The sequence below is a fragment of the Echeneis naucrates genome, chromosome 4, assembly GCF_900963305.1.
Source record: "Echeneis naucrates chromosome 4, fEcheNa1.1, whole genome shotgun sequence".
Taxonomy (NCBI): Eukaryota; Metazoa; Chordata; class Actinopteri; order Carangiformes; family Echeneidae; genus Echeneis; species Echeneis naucrates.
The window spans coordinates 13961272-13982925 of record NC_042514.1 but is presented as its reverse complement, the minus strand read 5'-3'; the positions used below and the strand labels follow the sequence as shown (position 1 = coordinate 13982925).

General features: G+C 43.0%; 1 protein-coding gene across 4 annotated transcripts in view; it reads left to right on the top strand.

Annotated features, from left to right (window-relative positions):
- Positions 1-3959: 3959 nt before the first annotated feature.
- dab1a (DAB adaptor protein 1a) overlaps positions 3960-21654 on the top strand; it is a 68183-nt gene continuing 50488 nt past the window's right edge. For all 4 annotated transcript variants that reach the window (XM_029500878.1, XM_029500876.1, XM_029500877.1 and 1 more), the window contains exon 1: positions 3960-4206. The gene's annotated coding sequence lies outside the window, so the exon portion shown is untranslated. The remainder of the gene's footprint in view (positions 4207-21654) is intronic.

The following is a 21654-nucleotide window of genomic DNA, read 5'->3' as shown; positions in this document are numbered from 1 at the left end:
AGGGGAGAGTCTGATTCTGTTCTGTCTGCCTTTACCTTCCCTCTCTTTCATTCACTCAGACACGACATCCTCGTGTTCACAGCTAAATTAGCACTGTGAGATACAGTAAGTGAGACCGGTCACTGTGTACTCTGTATGTGCATACGGGTCAAAGCTAACCTCATTCCAGTTTAGATATATTGCTCAAATTCACCTCCAGACATATTGACACTTGTTTAGAGGAGACTGTGTCATTTACAGGCATCAGATGATGTTTCACTGCATGGTCTTGTTATAGCATATGGCCCAACAGTTTCAATTTTCAACAATGTTTTCATGACTCTAAACATGAACTGTCATACGCTTAATGAGCCAATCAAAATAATGTAAAATTTACACCAAGAACCTGCACTATGGACTGGTGGCATGTCATTGTGTTAATGCTATTGTTGGATCAAGGTTCCAGCTGCACATAATAGCACATAAAACTAAATTTGTACTGAAGTACTCAAGGAAGCGTATGTTATAAGTAAAAAAAAAAATCTATAAAGTAATATATAATAATTATACGATACTAAATGTCAATGGTGTGTGTCAGAGGCTGCGTTTGAGCAAAATTCTGTGTATCAAAATCCTTTCTTACTGTCTAGTTGATACACAGGGACAGATTGCATCTCTTGATTGCTTGATATCCAGGAAGCTTGTCATTAATGTTTGTCCGTTCCGTGTACGGGTCACAGGGCAGCAGCCTCAGCAGAGAAAGTCAGACATTGCACATCCTAGCAACCTCCAGCAGGAAGCAGCCAGCTGAGGGATGTAAATTCTCCAGTGGTCCTGGGTCTTCCCAGAACACCTCCCATGGGATGTGTCTGGGTCCATCCTGACCAGATGCCTGAACCACCTCATCTGGCACCTTTCTTCGCAGAGGAAAAGCAGCCCGACTTTGGGTCACTCTCACATGTCTGAGCTCCTCAGCCTACCTCTAAGGCTGACCCCGGCCACCTTGCAGAGGAAGCTCATTTTGGCCGCTTGGGGCAGCAACTCCTCCCCAACCTGGCTGGTGGTGGTTCTACTTCTTATCCTGGCTGCTTCACACTTGGCTGCAAACCCTCCCAGTGTGAGCTGATGGTCATTGGCCAACAAAGCCAATAGGACCACATCATCTGCAAACAGCAGACATGTAATCCTAAAGTTGCAACACCTGACCTCCTCTGTCTCTTGGCTCCACCTTGAAATTCTGTCCATCAAAATTATGAGCATAACTGGTGACAACGGGCAGCCCTGATGAAATCCAACTTCTGACTTCTTCTGACTTACTGTTGGCAATGCGAAGCAGACTCTGACTCTGAGAGGGCGGAGCGATTGAACGGCAGGTCATCCATCCCATACTCCCAGAGCAGCCGTCACAGGATACCTATCTACAAAACGTATGTAGACTGCTTGGGTGAACTCCAGCACCCTTGTGAGGGTATATAACTGGTCCAGTGTTCCACAACCTGGGACCACATTGCTTGTCCTGATTCTGATGCTCCAGCTAACGGATGGACCCTCCTGTCCAGCCCCCTGGCATAGATTTTCCTGGGAAAGCTGAGGAGTGTGATCACCCTATAGTTGGAACACATCCTCTGGTCCCCCTTCTCGAAAAGGGGAAGAACCACAGTTTCATGGAATTTGGATTTTACATGTTGTATGCTATGTCTTTAAGGTTTTAGCCCAGCTTACCCTCTGTCCGATGATGACAGTCAAATACCAGCCAACTGTACTCCACTGCCATCACAGCATCCAAGCAGTACAGAACAATGTTTCGGCAATCAGAGGGCTGCCTTTGTTGGCTTTAACAAGTTTGTCCTGTTTTGCTGATAATCTGCATTTATTTCCATTCTTTCTCCTGTTCTCTCCCATTCTTTCTCTCTCTCTCTCTCTCTCTCTCTCCCTCCCTCCATATCTCTGTGTGTGAATATGTGTGAATTGGATGAAGTCTAATCTTTGAAACAATGTTTTGTGTGAAAAGCATGAGGGAGCCTGACCTTCACATTCTCACTGGAGATCATATCCATCCAGACAGTTCCCATGGATCACCGAAAGAGCCACGGGCATGTATGTGTCTGTGAAAAGGTGCTGCGCATTTATGCAATTATATCTATTCAGATTTGTCTCTGTGAGTCGTGTGTGTGTGTGTGTGTGTGTGTGTGTGTGAGACATAGAGAAGGAAAGGGAAAAAAAAAAAAAATGATGCCGGCTTTTCCGCATGAGAATCAGGGAGTTATCTGTTCAGCCAAGCTGAGACAGACAGACAGAGACTGTGAGAGAGAAGGAGCAGATACTGAGGTAGTGAGATAGGCAGGACGGCTCTGCATAGATAGAAATGGTAAACTACAGCTCTACGTAGGAAGGAGGACAGAGTCGGGGATAAAAAAAATCACGAAGGGATCAGAAAGTAGTTGGGGCACCGTGGAGGAAAGAGAGGAACACTGAAGGTTTGAAGTAGCTGATGGAGTGACAAGGACTTGAATGAATCCATAGTGTATAGAAATTATCCTTATACACTGTGTATTCCTCTGGAAGGTCCTTTCTTGTATAAAGTGAAATTATTCTATATTAAAATTATTTAAGTACCAACGTGTTGAGTCCAAAGAGAAACGCCCACAGTCCATATGAATACATGAATTTGCTGAAAAAGTTCTTCCATCAAGCATGCTCATGTTTTTGAACTGACATTATGACATTATATCGCTAGACGATATGGCAAAATTTATATTGTAATATTGATATTGATATGAACACTATAAACTTACAGCAAACTGTAACAGCCCACTACGAGTGTCTGTACCTACTAACTTCTAAAAATTTAGTTTGCTACGTCTATGAAAGCTGCTCCTATGAAACTAAAAATATTTTTCATATGAAAATTGTACCAGTGAATCAATATGCACTTTTTATTTGTTTTCAGCCTTCAAATATGAACATGAAACATGATATCACAGTCAAATACACTAAAATCTTGGCTTTGTCGATATTAATATCTTTACTTAAACTTTAAACTACAAGATTTTCTTAGTTGAATATGGAAAGCGCTCGGAGTTGCTGAAGATTACAGAAAAAATTAGTGAGCATAATGAAAACACATATTGGTTGGTGGTGGTGGTGTTTTAGGGAATGACTGGTTTAAACATCTATGGTGCCTCATCTTCAGACTCTGAGTATTCTATAGAGGTGAACTGCGAAAGAAGTCCAGGTTTAGTTTCAGGCTTTAGGAAGAATTCAGGGGAAGAAATAAAACTCAGTCATATTAAAACTGTCTTGTGCCAGTTACTTTCAAACCAAAGTAAACAAGCAGAGCTCTGACTCTGCGTCCTTAAGATTGCTTGGTCTCTTCCTTATTTTATTTTTTATTTTTTTCGAAGTTGCACAAAGTAATGTGAGTAACAATATCAGACAAAGTGGTGAGTTTGCCAAGTCTATGACTCACACACAGATATGAACGCACAAGATTTCGGCAGCATGACTTAACTGTGGGTGATAAACCAATCGATAGGCTATGTTGAATGGCAGGGTGAAGGCTTGACTACTGCCTGTGTGCATTTATGATTTATGACTCACTGTTTGTGTTTCTTTTTTGCCAGTTTTGCTGGCAAAAAGTGATGCTGGTGCTGAACTCCGGACAGCCCAGTGATACACAAGTTTCTTCCACAAAAAAATAAAAAATAAAAATAAATAATAATAATTTAGTTTTGTTGATATATTTATATTTTTTAAATCCTTCAACACCATCAAGTGCTTCTCTCCCCCCCCCCCCCCCCCCCCAGTTCCACTCCTTGAAAGCTGGAAATCAGGACAGTTCAGCAGCGGAAGGGTTAAGATGAACCCGGTCTTGTGATTGGCTGCCGGCCGGCCGTCTGAACCAGCCTACAGAAAAGAGGTAACCAGGCAACCTCAGAGAGGGAGAGAGAGGGAGAGAGAGGGAGAGGAAGGAAGAGGGCTCAGAGGAGGAGGGGGGAGAGAAAACGCGCTGAAAGAAGCCTGGCATAGTTTTGTGGGGATTGTGGAAAAAGATGTAACGAAGCTTGCAAAAGCGCTCTCACAGGGATGGAAAACTGGATTACTCTCCCTGCCGCAACGCACTGTGGATGTCTGAATAAACCAGGAGGAGATAACGTGGCAATGAATGGATTCTAAAGGCTTTTCGCAAAATGGGAACTAACTGCTCATTTTCGCTCTAGTGCAAAGGTAAGTGCGCCGAGCGGGGCCGACCCCGGTGCGGAGCGCACAGGGCTCCCTGAAGTGCGCTACTTTGAAGCCGGTGTGCGGAGAGTTGGCGCGGATAGTTAGAGCAGCCGGACCGGAGAGGAGCCTGTGGATTCAGTGTGTCCTGCTCAGATCACTGCAATGAATTATCTATCGCTGCTGCTGCTGCTGCAGCAGCATTGGGATTTTACTCTGCGTGCGTGCGCGCGCGTGTGTTTGTTAGGCGGGAGGACAGACACTACTCTGCTGCATTTGTCATCAGTCTCCCCTGGTGTGTGTGTGTGTGTGTGTGTGTGTGTGTGTGTGTGTGTGTGTGTGTGAGAGTCTCAGGGCGTCCCTCGGTCGGAGATCCACCGCCCTCGTTCTCACTGTGTCAATGTAAAGTTTTTATTATTTATTATTATCATTATGCGTTTCTGCACGCACGTCAGCGTGCTTTCCCTGACTGATGGGTGTGTGTTGACTGCTCCTCCACCCCCCACTCCCCCAACCCAACCACCAAAGACAACTACATCTTAAAACGGCCTGTCTGATAGTTTAGTTGGTGACTTTAAGAAAGCCGTTTGTGTATCTCTCGCCGTAGACCTTTGTGCTTTGCGACCTTTCTGCCTTGCCTTATTTAATTTATTTAAAAGAAAAAGTGAATCACCCTCACTCTTTAAAACTGCAGGCTAGGGTGTGGGGTTGTCCACTTTTTTTTATTTATTTATTTGGGGAGGTTGTCCACTTTTCTTTTTTTTTTTTTTGGGGGGGGGGTAGTTCACTGAAGTGAATCAGGTGTAATGAAGTGCAGCACTGCACAATGGAGGTTATGCGGATATTGACCAACTGTGAGCGGGGAAATGTAGTCTGGTAGTCCGTTGTGTGTGGAGGCTGGAGGCGGTTCTCGGTACCGGATTCTGGTTGATGGAGAAAGGAGACGTGGAAAATGAGGGCCGGAGGAATTGAATGGGCGACCCGGTCAGTTTGGTGGGGGGCAGACTCCGCTGCAGCTAAAAGCCGCATTAATCATGAGGCTGTGGTGCTCTGCAGACCCTCACTCTCCCTCTGTGTGTCCCGATGTCTTCCACACAGCCCGCACCACTTAGTGCAGATGGTGCAGATATGGGTGTAAAAGACATTTCACAATAATAATAATAATAAAGAAAAAGCCCTCTTAGTGTGAATTTGATGGGTTTTTTTTTTTATCCCAAATGCAAATCAGCCTCTCTCACAAGTATGACAGTTGCAAACCAACCCCCTGCATGAGTGTGTGTGTGTGTGTGTGTGTGTGAATGAGTATTACTCAGCAACTACTCCTTTCCTGAGCTGGCAGTCAATGGAGCACTTGTCATTGCACTGTATGTCACATGGAAACATTGTTCTTCTGCATGTTTCCCATCATTAATTAGCTACTCAGCTGATTTAGATGAACTAAATACATGAACATAATTAACTATAATGGGTCTCTTCAGGTTGAACTACTCCTAATGATATTTAGCCAATTATTTTAAGCACATTCTAAAAAAAATTGTCCTTTTTCGATTGAGTAGAAGCAAAATTTTGAGGGCTTTCTACTCAGTTTTTGAATACTTATTGCACTCCTGCCAAACAGACCTCTTACTTCAGCCTGTATGGGCCCAGCATGCAACTCCAGGTCGTCATAGAAACCCACAGAGAACTGTGGGGAAACTTTCAAAGAAAACACTAATGAAGGCTTTCTCTCTCTCTCCCGCTTTCAATTATCGTCTCCTTCTGCTCCGTCCACAGCCTCGCCTTTTCTCTTCACCCATTCTGTTGCTCCCCAAATTTATGTTTTTCCAGTTCACTGTAGTCCGTGTGTCTCAACGTGAGATTCAACGTTCCTGAGTGAATGGTGGACTAAATCTTGAAACAGAAAGAAAAAGATCTTTTTAGGCTACGTAGTCTTGACATGAAGAAATCAATAAAGCCGGAGCGTACTGTTTCCTTTCCTAAAGCTTTTCACAGCCTTTTGCAAAAGTAGCGTTGTAACTTTGAATTTGTATTTCAGTCTGAGACATGGCGTATCTCTGATAGCAAGGAAGTCTTTTCACACAGAATAGTTTTGTGCTGCAAAGAAACTCATCTGACACCATGTAAATGCCCATAAAACCACCACCTGCAAAGAATCCCATCAAGCTCAAGGTGTCTTTTCAGCTGTAAAGTTTAACAGGGAGGCACTGCTTCTTTAGACGTAAGGGTGACCATTGAACACATTATGGTGTGGTCGGTCTTCGTCTTATGGGTAGGTCGCTTCCAAACTGGGTCCAGCTCGTTTTGCCAGGAGTTTTGAGTGTGCGCACAACAAAAGAAGGAACAACGCAGTGCGCATTTCTAATTAGCCAGTAAGAATGACTTAGAGCCCCGTAGCAACCAAGAAATGAAAATGGCAAAATTAGTCAAATTGCTCGTACAACCTATTTGCACCACAGAGTTCTACTGTATCCTTATCATTTACATAGCTGATTATTTTTTGCTGTGGCACCCCAGCGACACTTGTTGCTGTGGATACAATTCAACACCACAATAAGTTTGACAGCCTATTCAGGATACCTGCTCAGCTCAATGCCGCCTGTGTCTCAGTGGCATTTCTTTAAATTGGCTGTGGTGAAAACAATGAACAGGCAGCTGCTGCCAAATGAAACTTGTACATGAAGGTAGCCGACATTGCCAAGTCTCCTGCCTTCATTACTTTCTCTTCCTATTTGATGCTTGATGGAAATGTTTTTTGTTTGTTTGTGTGTTTTTTTTATCCTCTGAACTTTTCTCAGACGTGCACAAACCTGTCTTCTAATCAGCAGGAAAATTGTGTCCAATATCCATATGTGAAATTGATGTCGTACTAAATCCAAAATTATTCAACGCACAGCATTCCTTTACCTCAAGCCTTTGTATCTTTCCTTTCCTTGCCTTTCTCCCATAAGTTTGCTGTCCAGGGGGAGTTTCAGCACATCTCTGACTCATGATTGAACCAGATTTGACTTCTCAGCGTCTGTATCAAAGAAAGTGTCTTTACTGTAACCCCTCACGTCCTTCTAAAGTCATTGTCAGAGGTTTTACTAAGTCTTACACAATGGAATCAGATAAAAAGGCGCAACAGGGAAATGTATGCTCTGATGAGGTTTCTGTAACATGTTTGAAATTGGTATTTTTTCAGTGGGGGTCCCGCCGTTCCACGGTGAGGAAAGACAGAATTGACTGGCTCTTGGCTCCCTGCTCTCACCATTGATCCACATTCCTCGTGTGTGACATCCTCCCGGATATAATTGGCATTGAGAAGATCTTTAAATCTCATTGGGAGAAAGTATGTATGTGTTAGCATATGGACCTTATATCCTGCCCTTCACTTAGTCTCTGTAGAAGGAAATGGTCGGTGTGTGTGTCAGAGAAAGGGATACCTGGAAAATCAATATCCACACACAAATGAACCTTAAAGACACCGAATGCACACAGAACTGTCATTATCAATAAATCGCGATCACCTCGTGCACACTGTAATCTGCGATCTTCTTAACAGACTCTCAGTACCATTGGGATTAACGTCTGCAGACACACACACACAGACTATGATGGCAGGGAGACCATGATGTGGAGCTGGCATGTTATGCTTCCTGCAGTTGTAGACAGTGTTGTGACTCATAGAAATAGAAGGCTATTCATTTGTTCACAGTGGACTTAGCCTACTCTGTATCACCAGCCAGCGCTGAGCAGCATTTTGTTGACAAAGTGTGAGGAAGTGTGAGGACATTTCAGAACACTTAACACTAAAATAAGATGGATTTGGAGTCTGAGATGGACTACAATGCCCTCTGATGGACTACATCAACTTCACGTGTATTTCCACAGTTACTTTAGACCATAACGGAGCTCCTTTGCTTTTTCAGTTGGAAAATTAATTAAGTGCATTTTTGTTTTTTTAAAATATCTTAAAAGCCTTTCCTCTTCCACATTTTTACCCTCCCTGCGTCCTTTCTGTGATTTCTCACTCTTTGGTTCTCCATTCCTCTTCCCAAAGCACTGCAATACCTCTCTCGCTCCATCTTCTCCTCTTCCCCCTTTGCTCCCGTCATCTCCTTCTGCCTATAGAGCAGCTTCAGGGATCTTCTGGTTTCAGATAACATGTTGATTATGGAGCTGAGACTCATAAGCTTTCTCTTTTTCTTCTTTTTCCCCTGATTTTATTTCTCTTATTTTATTTCCTTCCTGCTACACGTCGTCGGATCTCCCTGTTCTTTCCTTCCTCTGGTGAGCGTCACTTTGGGGTTAAATCACAAAGGTGTTCACTCTGATAAGGAGTCTTCACAGCAAACAAAAGCACTTTATAAAACTCACACACCGAGGCATTCACCACAGCAGAGTCACAGCACATTAACACTTTGATTGATATAACATTTTACATTCTTATTTCCCTAGTAGTTGAGATCCCTGACCACCCACCTCTCTTGAACCACACACAGCAAGTGCCTCGGCAGACCCCAGCAGCATTACATGCTCCTGGTAACATTACCTGTTAGAAATTAGCAAAGCTTAATGCATTACATTTTAATTTCTTCCATGCAGCCGTGTACAGAGGAGAGGAGATGTCTGGTTTTGTGCAATATTCTTTATTTCAAGAATACAATAGATTTTATATGCATGCACAGCACAAAGGACGCAAGCAAGCTCTCGGTTTTGCTGTGGGGTTTGTTAGCTACACTTCCCTGTGGAACGACTCTACTGACTTCCACACTCTCTGAGGGACTACAACAAAGTTAGGGGAAGAAAAAAGGACGGAGACAGGAATGGAAAGATGTTTTCCTTAGAGGATTTCCTCTTTATATTTTTCCTCCTTACTTTCTTTCCATCTGTGTTTTTGTTTGGCTGCTCACTAATGAATTTTAACTATGCCATGATTCACCCCGTTGTCTCCCCATTCTCTCCGGCAACACGAGCTATCTTTCTCATTGCACCCGACCCACAGTGATGTCTCACAGTACGGCAGTTCAGCGTTGCCGTTCACTCAGTCATGAGGAAGCGTCTTAGCTTCACTCACCATCATCTTGCTTTGACGGACAAGATCCTGGTAGCCTTATTCAGTTCTTTGTAGGTGGTGATAGAGCTGCCATGCGTGCCAAACATCTGTTAACACAGATGACAGGGAGTCAGACTGAGTCTGGCTTCTGTGTCCACCATAGAGAAAATTTTCCCCATGCTGGAGGTGCATCACAAGCTGCCTCCCTGGAGTATCTGGTGCCGGACACTTGGCTCAGAGGAGCGGGCTGAGCAGTCAGCACTCAGCCTGCTGAGCTCACAGTCTCTCACATCCGCTGTCATGCTTAGATAAGCTCATCCTCAACGCATACTTATGCATTTTCATTCATTTACAGATGTGTGTGCTTTTCCAAGCGCGGGGGGTGCAGCACTTTCTGTCTAACACCTTTTTGATCACAGAGTGGAGTTTTACGCGGTTTCATGGGTCATGAATTCTGCTCCACCTATAAACCAAGCTAAGTTTCAATTAAGGTAAAAACATAAAATCAAAATGGGATCAGTTTTTTCATGAAGCATTAAAGCAGCAGGGGGGAAAAACCCACCAAGGCTTTAGTTTTAGTGGGTTTTTTTTTTGTTTTTTTTTACTTACTGCACTATACCAGTAACTGATCTTGTATACATGTCTTTCAGGTAGTGCATGTTGTGAGGATGCTCAATAGTGGATCTTACTGAAATCTGATATGTCCATGTTTTAAAGCTCATTTGGCTGATAAAAGATACAGTTTTTTATTCCCACAGACCCAACCACAGACATCACTTAGTTTTTTCTGCATACTCCTTATGTGTTGGCCCACTGGTACATGCAAACAAAAACATAGTTATAATCGTTAATAGTTCATTTTAGGACGATTATTGGCATATGCTAATAACGTGCCAGAAAGATCTTGCATCCCTAATATTTTGTTACCGTAGTAGCTGAAAATACATTACAAAATGGAAGAAACATAATCTCCTCCAAAACGCAGACAAAATGTTTGTGTGTAAAGTGAGACATACAAGAGTAGCAGTAATGGCTGAAGCTCCTCAGTGTCAGCAGCACTGCTGAGCCATGAGTGGCCATTTCACTGCTAAGCGCGGGCCGTTCATCCTCTGCCCCGAGACGTCAATGCACTCTTGTGCTCGTGCAAAAACTTTTCTTTTTGTTCATCATCCTACCTCCCGCTGTGGGCATGCATGCATACACGCACACACATACACACTCTTTGGGCTATTCTAATGCACTTAAAGAGCAGAGGAGAACAGCCTGAATGCACCCAGTTATGATCACCATTGTAGCCCCACAATGGTTCATTTATAGTATATTGTGAAACATTTTGCCTTTTATCTCAGAGTTTTGACCTCCTGCAATGTGGATGCTGGAATCAGTTATATTGCAATTTTACTAATATTTTGATTAATTGTTCAGGCATAGTTTACACATTTCCAGTTTTCCAAATTTCATAAATAAAAAAGAAAAACAGATGGATTAATGGACAAAAAAATCTCATGGACCATTGGACTTACTGCGTTAAGGTAGCGTCAGTCAACTGTCTCAGCTGATGTATTGAAGTGAAAGAATTGATGTACACAGACATACTGTCTATGACTTCACACAATCCATTCCTTCCTAATGACCCACTATTTATCCCTCTCGTGTCAGCTTTATTCCAGTTTTAAATGTTGTTTATTGGCAGTCATGTAAGAGGATTCGACCCCCAGACATGTAAATACACATTAGGAAAAAGATAAAATGAATTAGTCTCCACATGACTGCTGGGAATTTTCAGCTCAAATCAGCGCTGAGCTAGTTAGAATGGCTCTTTGCTTCAGATTGAGCTGTGAAAATGCAGCTTTAGCTCCGGTAAGTATGTTTTTATTAGACCGGCATTTGTAAATGCAATGCAGTTGTACCATTTATTTTATGAAAGCTTAAAGTAGCTTAAAGTTGTATTAAGCCATTTTTGACAGCTAGTAGGCAGGAACACCCTTAAAAACCCTCAAAATATGGAGCTTTGCACAGAGCAACAAGGACAGTCCTCCTCCTTTCCACCTGTTCAATTTCAATATTTGCTGGAATTTTGTTCTTGGTAGGACCCACCAACCGCTGAGAAAAATAAGTGGGTTTCTTTGGCTTCAGCTACATGTTCCTGTCACCACTCCACCATTTCACACCGATCACACTGTGAAAAAATAGCTTGTGTGCGATGCTGTGTTGGGAGCAACTGCCTGTAGTCTATAGGAATTGGCATTATTTTGGCAAGTCAGTCAGCGAGGTGAGAGTGGGTGCAATCTGTGGGGACCTTTGTTGATTTTCAGTGGGATTAAGAGGACAATCACACCTCACATTTGACATTGTAAACAATGTTGCTGAGGGTGGCTTTAATGTACTAAGCAGGCTCTGAATTTAGTAAATGCCAAATCTAGCTGATAGATACTACCAATATATATGGATTGAAAGTGTGCTGTGTGTGTGTGTGTGTGTGTGTGTGCGTGTGTGCGTGCGTGCGTGCGTGCGTGCGTGCGTGCGTGCGTGCATTCATTCACCCGCTCTCAGGTCATCTCTGCTTCTTTTCTACCACTGAGCATTTACTGGACTGACACACTGCTGGCTAGTGGTGCTACACACATGCGCGCACACACACACACACACGTGCACAGTTAAATGATGAGGAGGACATATATCTCACGGGTTAGATTTGTTTTTTCATTATAATCGTGCTTTTGTAGAATATTCTTACCCTTTGCCCACAACCTCCCACTCTTGCCAACCTCCCTTTTCCTCTTCCTTACTCTCTCTTTCTCTCTCTCTCCCTCCCTCTCTCCCAATCCCTTTCCCTTTTGCTCACATAGAAACACACACACACAAAGTCCCACCCATTCTATATTTGAACATTAAGATAGGCGGCCTTCAATTAGCTTGATATGCTTCCAGATAATCATTCCTCTATCCATAGCAGTATGAGGGCTTATGAGTATGATAAGTCATTTTTTGGGAATGATGGAGTTATAAGACCACCCATTCCGCCATGGGGCCATGCACACTCTGTGTGTGTGTGTGTGTGTGTGTGTGTGTGTGTGTGTGTGTGTGAGTGAGTGAGTGGAAGGCTTGGTTAATGGAATACGCAAGATCTAAGAGCTGCAAGATTAAATGACTGTGAATTGATCTGATGGTTTCAATCACACACACCCATAATAGCCATGGCTGGAGCTGACAGAAATATTTGATAATATGATGTGGATGACTGGGCCACCGCGTGTGTGTGTGGGATTTAAAATCAAGCAGCTGAGCACATGCTTCTCCATGCTTTCAGTCCTATGTGGCAGCTGTACTATCAAAGAGGTTGTATTTCTAAAGTGAGGATAGAGTTTTTGTCATCTGTCATCCTTTCCAACACTTTGCAACCACCCTTTTTTTTTCCTCCAACGTCACCTGACCAACAACCCTTTGATAAGACCTATAGGACCGTCCTCTGGAATGTCACATTGGTTTGCATAACACTCAAAATATTAACGAAAAAGTTAACTTTGCTGAATGAGTATGTATAATATAAACAACGTAATCGCCTACTTTTACCTACTCGCCTACTTTTACATGGGGAAACACTGCTCTCCTGTGTCATATATCTTTGTTCTGTCGACTCATCCATCCACACCACATGGCTGCCCCTTCCCTCCGTGCTGTCATCTGCGAAAAGTCACTTAATAATACTGCGTATCGAGCAACCTGCTGCACAGACGGCTTGTGGGCTCATTTTTTACAGGTGACAAATGTATTTTCCCGTGGACGTTATGGATGCATGTTTGTTTGGAGTCTGTGCTTTATTCAACTTATTCATGTCAAAAAACAGCTAACTGCAGCTATAGCCATTACAGCAGCCGGAGCCCTGCAGGTGAAAGGGAAATAAAAAAAATTGATAAAAAGTAAGGTTAAAATGAAGCAACCTGATCAGAAACTGCTTGAAATGGCAGAAAGGGAGAGATGTAGAAAAAGAAAAGTGTATGACAGAGGGAGGAGTAAAGAAGGAGCAGTAGGAAGTGCGAGATGGGAGAGAAGAGAGGTGAGTAATGGTTGTTAGTGCCTGGTGTGCCTCAGTGAGCTCTGCTGTGATATTAGTCATATTACCTGCTGCTGTGATCTGCCCGGCTCACCTTACCCTGCCACCTGGCATGTGCATGCGCACTCATGCGCTTAGGTGGGTGTCTAATGGGTTCTATAGCTGGTGACAAGTTCACTGTCTCACTTTTCCTCTAACACGCCTCCCAGGAAACTCGCTGCTTGCTAAGAGAAAAAAAGACTCTTAGCTTGGCCTTTGCTAAATTGCCACTCAAATGACTTGCTGTGATCCTCTCACATTGCCCTGGACCAGGTCTCTCTTGAGAGAACAGCTTAATGATGGTCTGGTTTGAGGTATAAATGAAAATTTGTGCTAAAGGGCCAGCATGGCGGCATAGTGGTTAGTGCTGTTGCCCCACAACAAGGTTGTGGGTTTGGTTCCCAACCTGGGGCCTTTCTCTGTGGAGTTTGCATGTTCTCCCAGTGTTTGTGTGGGGTAGTCCGGGTACTCCAGTTTCCTCCCACCTTCCAAAGACAGCATGTTTGGGTTAATCGGTGACGTGAGTGGTCTTTATGCTGTCCCTGTGATGGCTTGGCACCCTTTCCAGGGTGCACCCCACCCTCGTCTGATGTGAGCTGGGATTGGCTCCAGTGACCCCCACAGGATAAGTGGTAGAAGATAAGTGAGTGAGCGTGCTAAAGGGAATATTTGAATCCTGTATTATCTATCGGGTGGCCTTCCTGAGTGTGGACCTCTTCACCAGAGTGGATTAACCTCTGCGATTTATTACTTACACCTCCCACATCCGTCACATCCCAGCCCTCAAGGACACGCATGCAATAATAATATCAAGCAGCCCATACAACTGGCCACATGTGTGTACGGTTTATTAAATGTGCTATGGCCAGCTTTATGGTTTTCTGCACAGCATACTGCCTCCTACTGTGACCGTAGGTGTTTTATTCATTATCTGCTCGGTGTGTAAATACTGTAGTCTCTGTACACTAACGAATGGCAACCCTTCACCAGTGCAAGGTTAACAAATCAAAGGATACCGTGATGAGACAATTTTACGTGAAGATATTCTTCTCATGTCTGCTCACTCTGTAAAAATGTGTGCTCTTTTTTCCCCTCTTTGTCTGTGCATGGAAAAGGAGTAAAAAAGGAATGTCTTGAAAGCTGCAATAATCCTCAAACTATCCATCATAATAGATTTATCGGCTAATGGATAATAAACCACTCCTTATACAACATGTGACAATAAGCAACTGAAATTGCTCACATCCTGCAGTCCAGATGCGTCTCACTTGCCGGATATCAAACTGTATTTATGTGTCACTTTTATCCAAATATGTTGGCCCTTTTCTCTGATTCACCCTTCCACATCCCCCTAGATGACAGTGAGCTACCGTGATAGGCTCCGAACTAACAAATGATCGTTCAGCATTGTGCTGAACTATCGCTACTCATCACCACGCTCCATGCTTCTAATTCCACTGCAGATTGTACAATGTAAATGCAGCATTTTTGCTGAAGTCATACTTAAAAAAGATATTTGAGTGAATAAAAGAGAATTGCCTGCACCTCAGCATGGCTTTGTGGGTATAGATGATTCTCTCTGCTGGGTTTTTACTGTACCATTTGGTATTGGCTCTGCTCAGTCGGAGATGATACCATAAGAAGTAGCAGGTAGCAGACACAAAGGTCTCATTTGCCTGATGGAAAACCAGAGAATCTTGGTAGAGTTGAGTTGTGCTGGTAGCACACGGTGGAAAAGAGTTATTACACATAAGGACAGAAGGGTCTGACAATGCAGTCTACCGACAGAGCCACAGCGGACACAGATACTAAACCAAAGCCATTGCGATCATTCACATTCTAGATGCTTGTTGTTTGAAAGCCCAACAGCCATTCCTTTAACAGATAGGTGGCCCCAACAAAGTGCCAGAAGTTTGAAAAGGACTCAGGGTGAGGTGTGGCTCTAACCATGTTATCAGGTATGTGCAGCTCCTGCGGAGTGTGTTGAGACTTGGCCAGCGGAGTTCTCAAAGGTGTAGTTGTAAATTAAGGCAACAGTCATAATAGGAGGAACACTTCCAACTGTTGCAGAATGTTTAATCACTCACCTGTGAGGCTAATGAGAAGATTTAGCAGACTACGCACACACACACACACACACACACACGCATGGGCTCACACATAGACGCACACTCATAGACTGTTGGGACTAATTACTGAAACTCCACCACAGTGAATGCACCGCCACAGCACGGCTGGCAGAGGCTCATCCAAACGCATATACAAATACACGACAGCTTGCGGCTGCCTCTTGAACTCATTACACTCCTCCTCTCCTCATCCTGTTGTCATCTAAAGGACACAGAGGACTTGGAGGAAAAGAGAGTATGGTGGTAGCTAGTAGGTCACAAGGCAGCTATTCTCCATGCGGACCGTGGCTGCAGGCAGCGCTACAGGTAACAAATACATCCGTCACATACATAGCACACCTGTTACTGTACAGATGGCAAGCCCTGGGAGTGAGGCAGGCAGAGAAATGAAGAAAGATGAGCAATCAGACAGAGAGAGAAACACTGGGGAGGAGAGACACAAAGGAACAGGGACAAATGGTATTTTTCATGGGCAGCTTGTTAAGGTAGATGGAGGAAGGGGAAAGTGGGATCTTGGTGATGTGGGGTCAGGGGGGGCTGTTTGTGTAGCACTGGGGAAGAGGAGGACTATAGTCAGTTTCTTTGCTCTCTGTAAAACCTAAACACACACCGCCACCCCTTGCCCAGCCTCACATAAGAAATAATCCCCTTCATTACCTGTATCCTCATCAAAGACTCATTCTCTGGAGCGCTCTCTGCTCTTGAGATCTACCATTATCCTTTTGTTCTCTATAATCCTAGAAAAAGGGTTGGTGTGTGTGTGTGTGTGTGTGTGTGTGTGGGGGTGGGTATACGCGTGTGCACGCTCGCACATGTGGCTGTGCCCCCAGCTACATATCTTAATTTCCTGTCTATTAGTATATTCAGAAGTCTCCTTTAGCAGGTGGAGGCATCTGATAGGTTAATTTCACAGCTCTGCTGGCCTTCATCTTGCTCCAGGAAGTGAAGAAGGTGATGTGCTTTACGAATAAGATTAAATGAGAAGCTCTTCAGCCTCTTCTGTCTCAGCTTCTCTTGGCACAGATCTTGCTGAATTCTCAGTAAGCTAAAGTTTTGTCTGAGCATACAAAATTCATAACCAAAGATGAATGTGACAAAAGTAAAATGTTAGCTTTGGACTGTGCTGTTAGCGGTGTCATTTTTAGTTGCTATTTCAGGCAGCTGGCAGACATGAGTTATGAGCAGTTTTTAATCAGAGTGCAGGGTTTCTGTGTGGTGCCAATAAATAGGCCTTTTTATATTTTCATCTCATATCGCGTTTTGTGTTCATGAGCAAACCTTTGAATATTATTTACAGCATTTTCATCCGATAGTTTTATGGAGCTTGAGTTCTCAACCTGGTGTCCTCAGATTATGTTGGGGTATATTTAAAATAAATAAATATTCATTTATTCAGTGTGCGGTAGTAGATTGTCCATGACACAGCACAGAGGCAGGAGCTAAGTATTAGCTAACAAATGCTGTGTCGTGCTTAATTTTGCAAGGTGCAACAGCAGTACCAACAGGAGCAAAGTCACTTCTTAGTTTAGAGGGGGGGGGGGGTAACAAATAGTTTTTGGTGTGAGTCGCATTTTAAAAAGGTTAAGAGCCACTGTAACAGAGAACATAAGTGGTGTTTTGTAGAAAAATTAAATGAAATGTTTATTTGCTGCATTAAATTGCAATTTTATTGCTGAATTGTTTCATTTCAGCTTCACTTCCGTGTTCATAATTATCTTAAACAACATCACTTTATTAGTCTTTATTTGTAACTGTAGTTAATATGACATCTCATGAGACATTTATGGACATAGATTCGAAAATACAGCCCCTCTCTTCCTCCCCATCATCAAATGATCATTCTGTTACAAAAACACAAAACAAAACAGAGAACAGAGAACTCTCTTACCTGACCAGAAAATGGTCAGGTTGTCAAAGGACTAATAGTTTTTATATTTTGTTGTATTCTGTCTGAAACAAGATAAGACAAATTTCACACTGTTCTGTCACCAAGACAAACAACAGGAACTGTAAAAACAACCAAAAGTTTCTAGGCCACCAGGAAATGGAGAGATCCAATTCCACTGTCTCAGCTCATGTCTGGCATGATACCATACTGCCCTCATTTTGTACTGTCTATAATCAAAAACCTTTATGTGTGCCATGTAATCAGTTATTACTATCTATTTAGATATAAATTTGTCATATGTTATGTATCAAGTTAGAGTTAGGAACTGATTTGGACAGGAGATTAGGTTGAAGGTTGATTCATGGAATGCTGAAAGAGAAATGATTATACTGTTTATCGTTGATGCAGCTGAAGCTGTGTTTCTGTTTGTACTTAGTGGTCCATGGTGGAGGACAGATATGTCCGTGTGTGCATTATTCAGACGAAACATACGAGTTCACAAAGAACTCTTCTTCTGAAACCAAGGTAGAAGATAGTTAACACCCCTGCCCCAGAACCAAACAGAATGTAGACCCCATCCAGTCTCCAGACCAATCGCCCAAACTTCCCTCACTGTCCTCTTCTCATCCTTTTCTTTGTGTGAGCTTCAACTTTTTCTTAGAGTTTTTGCCTCATGGCAAAACTTTGTTGTTGGTTTTTTTTTTTTTTTCACACAGATTCAATAAGCGGTGCATTCAGAAGTAAATCTCATTTGTCCCTTCTTTTAAACAGTGTCTGACTTTTGCTCCAAAAGACTTTTGTGATGTTTGTCCAAAACCCTGTCCTTCGTGCCTCTTACAGAGAGAGCTCACCAAAGTGATTACAGCTGCGGTGATTCTTCCGTCATTAACTGACCAGTGAAAGCCAACAATGGCTGCACGCCTTCTGAAGACCTCCACAATAAAGGAAACATCTGCAGGCAGATTTCAGAACCCGTTACGCCTCCAGGAGCATCCACCCGGATCACCCCGATGGACGCTCACTGATCCTGAGAGAGTCTCAACACAGGCCAAAAGCAGGCAAAGTCTTTCCCTGCTCATGATGCCGTGGATGCTGAAATAAATCAGTAATTTATTCTGATTCATACGAAGCATTTACAACAGATCACACCCATTCAAATAGCTCAGTCGAATTTATCCCCGCCATTCTCAATCATAACATTAAGCATTTGCATCCTCTGCTGAATTACACTGGTAGGTCATCTCATTCACACTTCATATTATCCTGTTATCACGTGTCACTGTGTTAGTTATCAATAATTTTCACATAGATTTTCATGCACTCATTTCCTGTGAGTTCATTCAAGGTAAATATTGGAAACCAGTTTAATCAAGTCTTGACTTCTGGTAGTAGACTGATTTATTGATTCAAAATATAACTTAAATAATTATATCAAACCTTGCTCGATTGATTGTGCGATGTTAACGCAGCAACACCATCGCAACAACACACTGCAACACTCACAAAAAAAAAAAAAAAAAAAAAAAACAACCCTCAGAATATGAATGTCACTACTTAATGTTTCAGTTTAAATCTAATCATGTCTGACAGAGAGAGAGACACAGGAAGTGTCAGAATCATCTATAAAGCCATCACAGAAGATAAAACACAATCTCCACAAGTACAGACAACACTTGAGATGTGTTGCTGGTCTTTAATATTAAGCCACATGGATTGCGATGGAGCTCATACCAAGTGCACACTGCTCTCTCTTTGCGTTTGCTATGGCCTGTGTTGAGTGTTTGTGTGTGTTGTGAGTGGCGAGAGGGAGGAGGACTGGGTGAATCAGATTGCCTATTCCAGTCACACAGATAGTCTTTTCACTCCTCGGTCTGTGACAGCACATTTCCTTCCCTCTTCATGCTTGTTGCCTCTCTTCTACCAGCTCTCCTTCCCTTTACCCTCACCCTCCCATCTCTCTCTTTCTCTCTCTCCAATTCAAATTCAAATGCAAATTCAAACTAGCTTTATTACTTGAGGAAAATAACACAATAATATGATATAAAACAAGCACATTTCTTATTGTTGTGTCTTTATCTCAACTGCCTTTTTCATCTTCTCCTCTCTGATTCTCTCTCTTCCATCCACTCATTTCATTTCTGTCCCCCCATCTCTCTCACACACACACACACACACACACACACACACACCCACCCCGCTCCTCTCTAGCTCCCTTGACACTCTCTGCGCTGATGTATGTATTGGTATCATTATCAGCAGCACTATGATGGATGGTGCCGAGAGGCTAGGTGGGACTTTGCTTTAGCACACCATCATTGCCACATACACACACACACACACACACATACATAAATGCCCCAGTTACTGGTTTTTGCTGGTGTCTGTGCCTGTATGCATGCATCCGTACAACCACATATTTAAAATCCATGCATGTCGTTCAGATTTCTACATGCAGATGGAAAAATCACCACTGAATCAACTCTTCTTTTGCTTTTTCTCTCTCAAATCCAGACTCTTAGAAACTCAAACAGCCTTTTGCTTTGAGTTTGAGGACGTTTGTACTGACCTGGAGTCCCACAGGGAGCTGAATGCCAATAACCCTCCTACACTTAGTGAGGTTTCAGACAGAACTTAGGTCCAATAGACCACAGGGTGCTAAAAGGGCCTATTTCAAGCACAGGCAAGAAGTTTCACCTCCACGAACTTTCAGAGTATATATGCACCAAGATGTGTGTTATGCTAGCTGGAACTTTTTTTTCTTGATGGCATCAGAGGGTGCAGTCTTTATCTGGCCTTGGTGTGTGTGTGTCTGCCTTTGTGATAGAATGATCCAGAGACAGCCAACAAAGCTAACAATTTATGGTTTGAGATGATGTAGGTCTGGACAATAATTCAATATCAATATATATTGCAATAGAAAATGCTTCAGTCACGGTGGTATTTAAACAGACTACTGTTACTTGGATAGACATTAACTACAGCATCAGTCACTGACTGAAGTTCATGGCAGGGCGCTGCCGTCAGGTCATTGCATTCAAGCCGAGCAAAAAGAGCAGAACACAACAGGCTGTGTTGCTACATTATGATGCACACTACAGGCGCACAGCTGGCGTTTAGCTCTGACGTGCTAAACGCTAGCTACTGAATGTTTACCTGTGACCACGATGCTAATGTGACTGAACAAGCTTTCACAAGTCATAATAAAGCCGAAGAAATAGTTGACAAGAGAGGAAATACTAATTCTGTGGTGTGGAAGAGGTTCAGATATTGAAGCTCAGATAAACTTCAGGTTTCAGTGAGCAGCTAAATGTGTCAGAGACGAGCCGACCAGCAGCAGGAACACATGAAATCTGTCCAACACCTGAAGCAGTTCACCTCCATCGAATATTCTGTCTGGAGTCTGGAGATGAGGCATCATTTAAGTTTAAACCAGCCTGTCACTAAAACAACTATTCTATCTATTTACAGAAATTTAATTAAGCCTTTTTTGTGGTTTAAAGTTAGTTTATCAATGTTAATTTTGACTAAGCTGAGGTTTTTGTTTATTTGACATGATGCCATGTACCTTGTTTGTATAGGAAGGCTGACTACAAATAAAAGGTGAACATTGATTCTACCGTTTTCCTACCAAAAATATGACATAGTTTTATAGGTGACGGTTTCTTCGACTTGGTCAATACATTTTTCAGAGGTTTGTAGGTACAGACATCCTTGTGGGCATTCCAAATGTTCAAATCAATATCAGAATTATGTTGTATCGATTTGAAATGAAGAAATATATAGTGATATAAGTTTTGCCCATGTCATCCAGCCCTAAGGTGACACACGTTTTGAGACACGCGGTGCTCTTGCAGTCACTCTGTGTGTAAAGCAGTGCGGGGGATGATCATGTTGTCAGAGTCGATAAGAAACAACAGGGCCTTATTAAACACAGTCACTCAGTAAAGATTGATTTTGTTTGATGGTATGTGTTTTTACTGGAAGGGAAAGCAACTGTGGCAGTGTGCGTGGATGATTAGACAGTCGGGAGGCAAGATGTGCAAGCAGCTGATGGCTGCTGGTGACAGAAGGCCATATGGGGAGAACTGTAGAGAATTTGTACCCCAAAAGACTGAAGATTGCACTTAGACATTCCCTCTGCGTTCTGACTGGGCTCTGAGGACAGAGGTGGAAAATCTGTTCCTCCCTATGCAGACGGACACTCTGACACAGCGTGAAACCTTTGATAATATCAACCCACAGCTTTGTCCAGGGGCATCCCGATGCAAGTTGCTGGCAGTGAGAGCCTCGTTAGGGCTTGCCAGCGGCT